The sequence below is a fragment of the Triticum aestivum genome, chromosome 3B (assembly GCF_018294505.1).
Source record: "Triticum aestivum cultivar Chinese Spring chromosome 3B, IWGSC CS RefSeq v2.1, whole genome shotgun sequence".
In the NCBI taxonomy this organism is placed as follows: domain Eukaryota; kingdom Viridiplantae; phylum Streptophyta; class Magnoliopsida; order Poales; family Poaceae; genus Triticum; species Triticum aestivum.
Window position 1 is genome coordinate 327,263,975 of NC_057801.1, and position 11,946 is coordinate 327,275,920.

Here is an 11,946-nt window from a genome sequence, read left to right on the forward strand (position 1 = left end):
TATATGAAACTTGCTTAGAATTGCATGTAGTTTCATCTTATCTTATTGCATCCTTGTTTTGAATGTGTTTGTTTGATGTTTGAATGCATTTTGCATCAATGCCATGTTTAACTTGTTTTGCTCATATCTTCTAGGTCGTAGCTCTGAACTAAATGAATTTTATATGGAACTTGACTAGAATTTCTTATAGATCATCTTGGTGCATCTTAACTTGCTGTATAACAACTTGAACATAAGGTTTATTCAGATCTGGACCAATTTCGAAATTTGCATATGAGGACTTACCGGATTTGTTATATGTTGTTTCCGGCCTCATTTAAACTTGCTTTGATGTGTTGCTCTTGTATGCATCATCTCTTGCCATGAGTAGCTTCATGCAGCCTTTGTCATGCATCATGCTTGGTTGTGCATCATGTCATGTTTATGTGTTGAGTGTTTACCGTGTGTTTGCTTCTTTCCGGCTGTGCTCCTTCTCGTTAGTTCCTGTTTCGTTGCGATCGTGAGGATTCGTTCGTCTATGCTTGGTTCGTCTTTGTAGCTTCATATTCTTGATGGACTTGTTCTTCTTCCTAGCGGGATTTCAGGCAAGATGACCGTCACCCTGGATCTCACTACTATCATTGCTATGCTAGTTGCTTTGTTCTATCGCTATGTTGCGCTACCTATCACTTGTTCTTCAAGCCTCCCAATTCGCCATGTCAGCCTCTGACCTTTTACACCCTTCCTAGCAAACCGTTGCTGGGCTATGTTACCTCTTTGCTCATCCCCTCTTATAGCATTGTTAGTTGCAGATGAAGTTGAAGATTGTTCCATGATGGACAGGATTATGTTGGGATATCACAATATCTCTTATTTAATTAATTCACCTATATACTTGGTAAAGGGTGGAAGGCTCGGCCTTATGCCTGGTGTTTTGTTCCACTCTTGCCGCCCTAGTTTCCGTCATACCTATGTTATGTTCCTTGATATTGCGTTCCTTACGCGGTTGGGTGATTTATGGGATCCCCTTGACAGTTCGCTTTGAATAAAACTCCTGCAGCAAGGACCAACCTTGGTTTTACCATTTGCCTACCTAAGCCTTTTTCCCTTGGGTTTCCGGAGCCCGAGGGTCTTCTTTATTTAACCCCCCCGGGCCAGTGCTCATTCGAGTGTTGGTCCGAACCGAGCAACCTGCGGGGCCACCTCGGGGAAACTTGAGGGCTGGTTTTACTCGTAGCTTGACTTATCCGGTGTGCCCTGAGAACGAGATACGTGCGAATCCTATCGGGATTTGTTGGCACATCGGGCGACTTTGCTGGTTTTGTTTTACCATTGTCGAAATGTCTTGTAACCGGGATTCCGAGACTGATCGGGTCTTCCTGGGAGAAGGAATATCCTTCGTTGACCGTGAGAGCTTGTGATGGGCTAAGTTGGGACACCCCTGCATGGTATAAACTTTCGAGAGCCGTGCCAGCGGTTATGTGGCAGATGGGAATTTGTTAATATCCGGTTGTAGAGAACTTTACACCAGATTCGAATTAAAATGCATCAACTGCGTGTGTAGCCGTGATGGTCTCTTCTCGGCGGAGTCCGGGAAGTGAACACAGTTTGGGTTATGTATGAACGTAAGTAGTTTCAGGATCACTTCTTGATCGCTTCTAGCTTCTTGACTGTTCCATTGCTTCTCTTCTCGCTCTTATTTGTGTATGTTAGCCACCATATATGCTTAGACGCTGCTGCAAGCTCACCACTTATCCTTTCCTTTACCGATTAAGCTTTGCTAGTCTTGGTACCACATGGTAATGGGATTGCTGAGTCCTCGTGGCTCACAGTTTACTACAACAACAGTTGCTGGTGCAAGTTATGCGATGATCATGACGTGAGAGCGATGCTTGCTTGTCTTGAGTTCTTCTTCTGCTTCGTCATTCAGGGGATAAGTTCCAGGTCGGCAGCCTGGGCTAGCAGGGTGGATGTCGTTTGGGTTTCTGTTTGTGCTTCATCCGTAGTCGGATGTTGCTCTCTTGTATGACGTTGTTGTATTCGTGTGGCATTGTATGCATATTGTATGTATCCCCAACTATTATGTAATGGTACGATGTAATGATATCCACCTTGCAAAAGCATCTCCAATATGCGCTTCTATCCTTTGTGGGACCTTCGAGTTCCTTTAGGATAGGGTCGCATATTGGGCGTGACAAATGTGGCCTTTGACCAGATCATTATAGCCAGTAACCTTTGCTTGATGTTCATCAGAGATCTTTCAAACTATTTCATCTATATCTGTGTGAAAACGCAACCTTCTGTTGCAGAGGAGAGTCATGGCACGGTTGGTGTCCTTGTAGGAGTCTTCGAGTGCTTTAATGAATATTTTTAAAGAGGCGGTTTTCATTCGACCATAAAGATCACTTAGTTCGGCAGAAAGAGTGTTGACCTCAACTGCATCTTCTCTCATTTCTTGAACAACAGAAGTGGCATGTGTAATAACTTCAGGAGGGATAGGCAGAGAGGCCACTTCACCATCGAATGGATTGTTCACAAACTTATCAAGCTTTTTCATGATGGACACATGATCATAGTAGTGAGGAGCATTAGACTAGGCAACTGGAGCAGTTTGCACTGGAACTTGCTCGGAAGGAGGTTTAGAGGCAATGACTGAATTAATGTCGGAGCAAACTTAGCAGCCTTGTCCTTTGGAGCAGTAGCTTGATAAGCATTATGCTCGGTAGGCGCGTTGATTTTCTCCAAGTCAGGCTTGGGAATCCATTCGCCTGGCTTTGCAGTGCTCACAGGAGAATCAACTACCAAATCCTTCAAATTGATAGCATCTGGATGAGGAGTTGTATTCACATGCTCTTTCATAGTGACAGTGGTAGGTGGAGTTTTCCTTGCAATGATCTTCTTCGATGGTGCTATTAGAACCATACAAACCCGAAGATCAGGCAACACCGTTGAAGTAGTGATATTCACTTGCTCACTAGAAGCAGCAACAACTTCTTCCTGTGTGGGCGGAGGATCATCATCATCCGAAGAACCACTTGTGGCAACATCATCAGCTAGCTCATCCCTTCTCTTCTTTAGTGCACTCTTTCGCTTTGATACATCAACATTAAGATCATGCTTGCATTCAGAGCAACCTTTAGATTTGCCTTCGGCCTTTTTCTTCTCTACATCATCCTTGAGAAGGTGACGATTTTCCTCTTCATGAGCCATTTTCTTTTTCAGCTCTCTTAGCTCCCTTGATGGCATTGCCCCGAGCCTTAGCAAACTCATCAAGATAAGATGCGGGTGTGCAAAGGGATGACTCATGAGCATTTAGTGGATGCAGTGATCTCTCTTGGGGATCATTCGGTTTAATGAGAGAAATTTCCCGACAGTCACCCCCTGGTGGATGAAATGCAAATTTCTGAGTAAAACAAGGATGAACAAATTCATAGTTGAACCATTTGCGCACCCAACGGTGTCGTGTCCATGCAGACGCTTATCTCTCTGCTACTTTGATTTCCTAGAACAATATTATAACGATCATGGGAGATGTATTCAACTGTGTTTGTAATTGCTTGTCTGCCACCATTCTTCATCTTCTTAGGAGCATTCTCTTCTTGCTCGACGACATTTTGCTCGGTTCACTTGTGCTTGCTGGTTGATGGGCCTACAGTTGGGCCCTTGGAATTTGGAGCTTTGGATTCATCTGCTATGCCCAAAATAACATCATCTTCGTCAGCCATGCTCACTCGTCGGGCCGAATCCTCAACTAATTTCATATACCTGTGAATAAGGATAGATGCAAGGTTAAATGGGGATAGGGTTACGAATGCTCACGACGAAGTTTTTGAGAAAGAAAACATATTGAAGAAGAACTAGATGTATACTATGAAAAATGTTTTGGATCAATGAAATGTGTAGAACGAACTAGTAGGTTCGAGGAATATACTAGTCAATGTGCTAAGTATTCTGTTCACATGATCTGACAATATTCGGATGCGAGGGACATCTATAAACCATATCCACACAAGTTACCTATTAGTAAAGATCCAAGAAATGCGGTAAATACAGCTAAATTCTACCACAAACGAACTCGAACAAGACGAATGGAAGAACAAGTTCACACTACACATACACTAACTCGGTGATGTGTAGCAACCACAGCAGCGCGGGGAGGAATATGATCCACGGCGGTGAGGAAGGACTCCAGCGACCTCTTTCCGGTAGCAAAGCGGCAAAGATTGTCGACATCGTCGAGCTCAAGGTGCAGCAGTGCGGTAGGGTTTCAGAAATTGATGATGGCGAAGAGGCAAAGTGAATTTGGGAAAAATAGCGATGTGGTATTTATATGTGATGAGGAATAACCACATCTAGTGAATCTTATCGGACGGCCACAGTCAATGGACTATTACAATTCAATGGACCAGATGGACTGGCAGTTGATGAAGAGCACGTGGCAACCGTGGTCTTGACTTGGGCGGGAAACCCCAAATTTGGATGGCTTTCGCCAAAATGAATTAAGTTCGAAACAAACCTTTAACATGGTCAAGGACACCTGATAAACTATCTTTACTAGATAAAATTGGAGTATTCATAATGGAATAGCATAGAGTGCAAGAGATAGAATAGAGGGAAAACAGGGTCCTAGGCATTTCACTCAGACAAAGAAACACAAACACCCAAGAGAAAACTATGAGTGAAATACATTCGGACAAACATAAAATCCTTCAATCGAGAGGTAACTCAATGAAGGGAAACTGTGGTGGCGTGATACGTCTCTCAATATATCTATAATTTTTGATTGTTTCATGCTATTATATTATCATTCTTGGATGTTTTACAATCATTTTATAGTCATTTTCTATCATTTTTTGGTACTAACCTATTGACATAGTGCCTAGTGCCAGTTGTTGTTTTTTGCATGTTTTTTACATAGCAGGAAATTAATACCAAACGGAATCCAAACACAGCAAAACTTTTTCTGCATTTTTTGGGCCAGAAGACATCCAGTGGGCCAGGAACGCACCTGAGGGGAGCTCCGAGGGGAGCCCCAGGCATGCCCCGGTGGGTTGTGCCCTCCTTGTTGACCTCCTGCACCGCCTCTTTGCTCTATAAATACCCCAATATTCCAGAAACCCTAGGGGAGTCGATGAAAATCAATTCCGGCCGCCGTAGAGTCCAGAAACACCAGATCCAATCTAGACACCATCTCGGAGGGGTTCATCATGTCCATTGCTGCCTCTCCGATGATGCGTGAGTAGTTCTTTGTAGACCTATGGGTCCGTAGTTAGTAGCTAGATGGCTTCCTCTCTTTCTCTTAATTATCAATACAATGGTCTCTTGGATATCCATATGATGTAAGTCTTTTTGCGGTGTGTTTGTTGGGATCCAATGAACCTTCAGTTTATGACCAGATCTATGTTTTTATCCATGGAAGTTATTTGAGTCTTCTTTGATCTCTTATATGCATGATTGATTATAGCCTCGTATTTCTTCTCCAATATTTGGGTTTTGTTTGCCAACTTGATCTATTTATCTTGCAATGAGAAGAGGTGCTTTGTGATGGGTTCGATCTTATGGTGCTTGATCCCAGTGACAGAAAGGGAAACGAAATGTATGTATCATTGTTATTAAGGATCTTGTCTACATCATGTCATCATTCTTATTGCATTACTCCGTTTTTCCATGAACTTAATACACTTGGTGCATGCTGGATAGTGGTCGATGTGTGGAGTAATAGTAGTAGATGCAGGCAGGAGTTGGTCTACTAATCATGGACATGATGCATATATAATGATCATTACCTGGATATCGTCATCATTATTTGAAGTTCTATCAATTTCCCAACAATAATTGTTTTCCCGCCGTTTGCTATTTTTCTCGAGAGAAGCCACTAGTGAAACCTACGGCCCCTGGGTCTCTTTTCATCATATTTGCCTTTGCGATCTATTTTCCTTTGCCTTTATTTTTAGATCTATTAAACCAAAAATAAAAAAAATATCTTGTTGCAATTTATTTGTTCCAAGATCTATTTATCCTATGTACCACTTTTATCTCACATTATTTGCCTATTTTGAAGCACCGTACCCGAAAGGTATTGACAACCCCTTTAACACGTCGGGTTGTGGGTATTTGTTATTTGTGTGCATGTGCTGTTTACTTGGTGTGAGGAGGTTCTCCTACTGGTTCGATAACCTTGGTCTCATCACAGAGGGAAATACCTACCATCGCTATACTGCATCATCCCTTCCTCTTTGGGGAAATACCGATGTAGTTCTAGCAGACATCAAAAGGAATTTTGGCGCTGTTGTCGGGGAGGATCTTCAACATCAACCAGGTTCCTAATCACAGATCTCATATCCTCGCAATTTACATTATTTTCCATTTGCCTCTCGTTTTCCTCTCCCCCTCTTCACAAAAATTTGCCTTTTTATTCGCCCTCTTTTTCGTTCGCCATTTTCTCATCAGATCTGTTTTTGAGTGCAATCTTGTTGTGAAGTCACCATGAGTGATTTTGGTATGGCAGAAGCAGATGATGGCCTAACTCCTAAAATGGAGCGTATGGGTAATCTGGATGCCAGAACTTTTTTCTTGGCGCAAGGGAACTTTATGGGAAAACAAAATATCCAAGAATTTTTCAATTGTGTCGGAAAATTAAGTCTTGATGATATTCCTATACTTAAAAGGACTAAATCTTATGCGGAAGCTATTTCGGCACTTGTTCTGCAACTTGAAACTAGATTTATCCATACTCATTCTGCCTTGCAAAGATTGTTCTATGAGTTGCCCGTTATAAGGAACCCTAAAGCTAAAAATTTAGCCACTCTTATTCTGATGAACGAATTCGACTACATAATACGGGAAGCTAGGGATTTTTTTGATTTTTGTGGCATGAATCATGAAAAACCCGTGTTGGATGAAATTCTTTATAATAGTGATTATGCTTTAAGACATTTGCTTGGAGATAACCAAATCTTTTATCATAATCTTAAAAAGCAAGTCCCCATTTTAGATATGATCCAACAAGTTTTTAATGATGTTAATCAACACTATTCTTGGATCACTGCCGGAAATCAAAGGGGTTATGATAAAAAGCAACTTGATAGTGCTAAGGTTTCCATGGATAATGTGTTCTATGTTTTATTTACAAAACCTCCTGACAGGAATACCCCCAAGGAAAACAAGGAGAAGGATGACAAGACTTAGATCCTACGCCTTATGCCTAGCTAGGGGTGTAAAACGATAGCGCTCGTTGGGAGGCAACCCAACTTGTATCTTTTTGCCTTTTGGTTTCCTTGCTATTTTCAATAAAATACACAGTTGTACCTCTGGTTAGATGTGTTTTTGTGGTTTAAATTAGTGTTTGTGCCAAGCAAGGCCTTTGGGATGATTTGGGTGAAACTTGATTTGATCTTGCTGAAAAATAGAAACTTTTGCGCTCACGAAATTATTTTTCATTTTTAACAGAAGAGTGCTTTTGAGTTGATTCTTTCTGCAGAAGATTAGTGAACAAATTATTCACGCCGTCCTAATTTTTCAGAATTGCTTGAGTTACATAAGTATTCGAAGTAGTTAGATTGCTACAAACTGTTCTGTTTTTGAGAAATTCTGTTTTCTTTGTCTTGTGTGCTTGTTTTGATGATTCTATGGTTTTCTTCGATGAGTTTTTGCCACAGAAAAGTTGGAACATAGTAGATATAATGCAAAACTAAAATATGAATAGGTTTGCAACAGTACTTATAGTAGTGGTTTGCTTGCTTGTACTAACGAATCGCACGGAGGTTTTGTTGAGTTTTGTGTGATTGAAGTTTTAAAGTTTTGGGTCATCTTATGATGGATAAAGGAATAAGCATTAGCAAAAGGCTAAGCTTGGGGATGCCTGAGTTACCCCAAGATTAATATTCAAAAAAGTAGCAAGCAACTAAGCTTGTGGATGCCCCCGAGTGGCATCCCCGCTTTCTTATAACAACCATCGGTATTTTACTTGAAACTATATTTTTATTCGTCACATATTATGAGTTTTGCTTGGAGCGTCTTGTATGATATGAGACTTCGCTTGTTTTGCTTTGTGTTTTAAGTGTTGAATCCTTGCTAAACACATCTTTTTGAGAGAGCCAAAAATTATGCTATGATTGCTCCTATGCTTCACTTATGTTCTTAGAGCCATGGATTTGCTCTAGTACTTCACTTATATTGTTTTGAGCATGGTGTGCTTTGTTATTTTTGAATAAATGCTCTCATGCTTCACTTAGATTTATTTGGGAGTCAGTAAATTTTTTAAGAAATTCTCTCTTGCTTCACTTAGATTATTTTGAGAGAAAGAAATATTATGCTCATGTTCTTCACTTAAATTTGTTTGAGCTTATCAAAAGCAACATATGAAAATAGTCCCAAAGTGATAGATATCCACGGAGGATACAATAAAAACTTTCATGAAAATCATTGGACAAAATAAACTTGATTCTTGGTAATGGTTTTGAGATATGTTGATATGATATGTGAGTCATGTTGATGAGTAGTTGTGCTTTAGTAAGAATATTGATGTTAAGGTTTGTGATTCCGTATGCAAGCACGAATGTCAATAGTTATGCAATGAAATTTATATCCTACTTGTGGTGAATTATTCGGTGTTACTTATGCTTAATGCTTGGGTATGAGATTTTCGGTTTTTTGGTTGGTCGCTTCTCAATTTTTTTGCTAGCCTTCATTTTGCACTAAGTATGACCACTACTTGTGCATCCAAAACCCTTTAAACCAGTTTTGCCATATGATTCTACTATATCTACCTATATGCGGTATTTCCATGCCATTCTAAGCAAATTTGCATGTGCCATCTCTAATTTGCAAAATAAATTTCTCTTTTGTGTGCTCTACCGCTTGCGAGGCAGTGAGGGGTGGCCAATATTTTCCATGCTAGATGTGTTATTCTCACGATGAGTGTTTATTCACTTGTCATTGCATGACAGTACAATAGAGGTATTAGGGATGCCTAGTCCCCAAATGAAAAATGAATTTACATTATGTTCTTAAATAATAAATTCCTTGGAACATGTTGGTATGGAGGGCACCCGTGGATACAGACAAGCCATGGAAAGTGAAAGTAATGGTGGAAAAAGGAATAAACTTTATTTTCTGTCTGGGAAACGCCTATCATGTATCTAGCATGGAAAGTGTTGGGAGATCTAAATCGTTTTCATTGGTGGGAAAAGTATGCCTCCCAAAATGTTTTTATCGCTCAATTTAAGCTTCGAACTCTGGCACCTCTACAAATCCCTACTTCCCTCTGCGAAGGGCCTTTCTTTTACTTATGCAATATTTATTATGAATTTGAGTCTCCAACTTCTCTTATAAAGCACCAACTAAGGGCACTATGATTGTATTTGAGCATTGGGTGTAGCAAATATTCGAGTGTGCTTCATGAATGGATCAATGGTTGAGCATAATGGGCTAGGGATAATTAGTGTTGATATCTTGAAAGACATGGTTGCTTGTTGGTATGCTTGAGTATTAAAGTCTTCATGTCAAAACTAGTCTATTGCTTTGAACCATATAAAAGTCCAAATGTCCAAGCTATAAAGAAAAGAAATGTGATGAACATGTTAGGCGGCATTTCACATCAAAAATTATGTTTTTATCATTTACCTACTCAAGGACGAGCAGCAATTAAGCTTGGGGATGCTGATACGTCTCCAACATATCTATAATCTTTGATTGTTCCATGCTGTTATATTATCATTCTTGGATGTTTTACAATCATTTTATAGTCATTTTACATCATTTTTGGTACTAACCTGTTGACATAGTGCCATTGCCAGTTGTTGTTTTCTGCATGTTTTTTTACAGCGCACGAAATCAATACCAAACGGAGTCCAAACACAGCGAAACTTCTTGTGGATTTTTTTGGGCCAAAAGACATCCAGTGGGCCAGGAACACACATGAGGGGAGCTCCGAGGGGAGCACAACCCACCAGAGCGCGCCTGGGGCACAGGCGCGCCCTGGTGGGTTGTGCCCTCCTCGTTGGCCTCCCGCAATGCCTCTTTGCTCTATAAATACTCGAATATTCCAGAAACCCTAGGGGAGTCGAAGAAAGTCAATTCCAGCCGCCGCAGAGTCCAGAAACACCAGATCCGATCTAGACACCATTTCGGAGGGGTTCATCTTGTCCATTGACGCCTCTCAGATGATGCGTGAGTAGTTCTTTGTAGACCTATGGGTCCGTAGTTAGTATCTAGATGGCTTCCTCTCTCTCTTGATTATCAATACAATGGTCTCTTGAAGATCCATATGATGTAAGTCTTTTTGCGTTGTGTTTGTTGGGATCCAATGAACATCGAGTTCATGATCAGATCTATGTTTTTATCCATGAAAGTTATTTGAGTCTTCTTTGATCTCTTATATGCATGATTGATTATAGCCTCGTATTTCTTCTTTGATATTTGGGTTTTGCTTTGTGATGGGTTCGATCTTACGGTGCTTGATCCCAATGACAGAAAGGGAAACGACACATATGTATCATTGCTCTTAAGTATAACAAGATGGGGTCTATTTCTACATAAATAGATCTTGTCTACATCATGTCATCTTTCTTATTGCATTACTCCGTTTTTCCATGAACTTAATACACTAGATGCATGCTGGATAGCGGTCGTTGTGTGGAGTAATAGTAGTATATGCAGGCAGGAGTCGGTCTAATAATCTTGGACGTGATGCCTATATAATGATCATTGCCTAGATATCGACATGATTATTTGAAGTTCCGTCAATTTCTTAACAGTAACTGTTTTCCCACCGTTTGCTATTTTTCTCGAGAGAAGCCACTAGTGAAACCTACGGCCCCCGGGTCTCTTTTCATCATATTTGCCTTTGCGATCTATTTTTCTTTGCCTTTATTTTCTGATCTATTAAACCAAAAATACAAAAATACCTTGCTGCAATTTATTTGTTCCGCGATCTATTTATCCTATCTACCACTTTTATCTCATGTTATTTGCCTATCTTGAGGCGCCGTACTCGAAAGGGATTGACAACCCCTTTAACACGTCGGGTTGCGAGTATTTGTTATTTGTGTGCAGGTGCTGTTTACGTGGTGAGGAGGTTCTCCTACTAGTTCCATAACCTTGGTCTCATCACTGAGGGAAATACCTACCATCGCTATACTGCATCATCCCTTCCTCTTTGGGGAAATACGAACGTAGTTCTAGCAGACATCATAGCGCAGCCCACCATATAAGAACTGTATGACCACGAGCTGTCGGTGTACTAGAGTAGGGGTACCCTAGTATCCCGAACTTGTGCACGGGCAGTTGCAGCACCCCGCGGCAAGGCTTGCCGGGTGACCGCCAAGGTCCTCCGTGGTTCCTTTGGAGCCATTCAAGAACAAAGTATTCAAGCCAAGGAGACAAGGCCCCGGCAAGAGGAGCTTGCCGGGAAGGCCAACCAAGGCATCTCAAGGAACTTGCCGCGACGCGCCACACGTCCCGGCGAGGCCCGGTGAGCGACAAGCTTCCGGACGCGACAAGACAACGACCGCGGCAAGGCGTTTGCCGCGGCAAACAACCACTCTATACCTGCGCTCCAGCACATCCACCAACGTGTCGCCCTGGGACCTTTCCAGGCGTGCGTGGCAAGAGGCTGTGCAGCCAGCGGTGCGCGGTGGCAAGTGACGCTGACAAGATTGCCATCGTGGCAAGCGGTGGCGTCCCTGACGGTCCCTTTTTGCACTATTTGGGCGACGTAGACGGGCATTTAATGCCTTTGTCCCCTGCCGTCAGGGTTAGGTATGATACACTGTACAGGTAGTTGTACTAACCGCGATTCCTTTTCCATTTTTACCCTTGTCTACATTGCCACCTGTCGGAGACCCCTTTAGCATATAAAAGGAGGCCCATGTGCAACGTAGGGGGGGGTTCAAAGGCAGAAAAACACTCACGCTCGGTCTCGTTAGCAGCTAGTGTGTACTGTAGCACTCAACACTCCCAAGCAAG